This window comes from Trachypithecus francoisi, unplaced genomic scaffold (genome assembly GCF_009764315.1).
Source record: "Trachypithecus francoisi isolate TF-2019V2 unplaced genomic scaffold, Tfra_2.0 Lachesis_group6, whole genome shotgun sequence".
Taxonomy (NCBI): domain Eukaryota; kingdom Metazoa; phylum Chordata; class Mammalia; order Primates; family Cercopithecidae; genus Trachypithecus; species Trachypithecus francoisi.
The window spans coordinates 28,612,175-28,613,678 of record NW_022681471.1 but is presented as its reverse complement, the minus strand read 5'-3'; positions in this window follow the sequence as shown (position 1 = coordinate 28,613,678).

Genomic DNA, 1,504 nt, shown 5'->3' with positions numbered 1-1,504 from the left:
ATGAAGGAGGTAAGCAAATGACTAGTGGAGCAGGGAAAATGAACTATTAATTCCTCCAAGGTGATCAGAAAAAGAGGCATAAGGGAGCTGACTTTCAAGTTGGGCCTTGAGTGGCGAGTGAGAATTCAGATGGGGAGATGAGAATGGCAGCTCAAGTTGATGGAATAACAAGAGCAAAGGCATGGTGGCAGAAGAGTGAAAGGTATGCTCAGAGTACAGACAGAAGTCCTATATGTCTGGAACACAGGGTGGAAGTATGTGGCAGGGGATGAGACTAATAGGAGGATAGAACTGAGTGTTTCCTCTTCTGGCCCTGTGTTTTGGTTAGTTATTGCTGCTCAGTAAAATACCCCAAAACGTGGTGCATTAAAACAATAACCATTTTATTACATTTCACAGTTCAGTGGGTTACGAATTCAGGCAAGTCTCAGCTGGGTGGTTCCTTTGATGAACATAGATCACTCAGTGGTATTCAGCTGACAAATGGGCCCCCACCCCACTCCCCTGCAGCCACCCTCCAGTTTCACTCACATGTCTGATGCTCTGGCAGGAATTCCTAGAAGGCTAGGCTCAGTTTTCCTTGTCAACCAGAATACCTCCACATGGCCTCAACAGCATGGTGGTCTCAGGGTGGTTGGATTTCCCTTTTTTTTTTTTTTTTCTGAGAGTCTCACTCCATCACCCAGGTTGGAGTGCAGTGGCACTATCTCGGCTCACTGCACTCTCTGCCTCCTGGGTTCAAACAATTCTCCTGCCTCAGCCTCCTGAGTAGCTGGGTTTACAGGTGTCTGCCACCACACCTGACTAATTTTTGTATTTTTTGGTGGAGACGAGGTTTCACTGTGTTGGCCAGGCTGGTCTCGAACTCCTGACCTCAGGTGATTCACCCATCTCGGCCTCCTAAAATGCTGGGATTACAGGCATGAGCCACCGTGCCCAGCATGGTTGGGTTTCTTATGTGTCAGCCCAGAGCTCCAAGGGCTAGTGTTCCAGTGGCCCAAATGGAAGATGCACAGCCTTTTATAACCCAACTTCTGAAGCCATACAGTATTATTTCCCAATAGGCTATTGGTTGGAGAAATCACAAGCCCACTGAAATTCAAGGGCCTCACCCCTTGAATCACTTCACCCCTTGATACACTTCACCCCAAGTGAGAAGAGTGTTAAATAATTTGCAGCTATGTCTTAATACCTCCACAGCTGCCTCACCAGAATCAGCCAGCCATGAAAGGGTCCAAGGATTTCCTGGTTCTTGGCTCTCTACTTTCTGGATCAAAAATCTGGTGAGCTGAACCAGAAGCTGATTCATTCCAAGAAGTCTGTTCTTAGAGAGCAGACTAAAGGAACCACAAAGCAGTTATAACTGCCCCCATCCTTACCATACTTGTGCACATCTCATTTCCTGGTAGCCAGAAAATAAATGAAAGTGGTGATTAAGGTTTGCAGCATTCTTCAAGAACCCCTGGAAAGGATACAGGGAGCTGTCCCACCATAGGGGCAATGT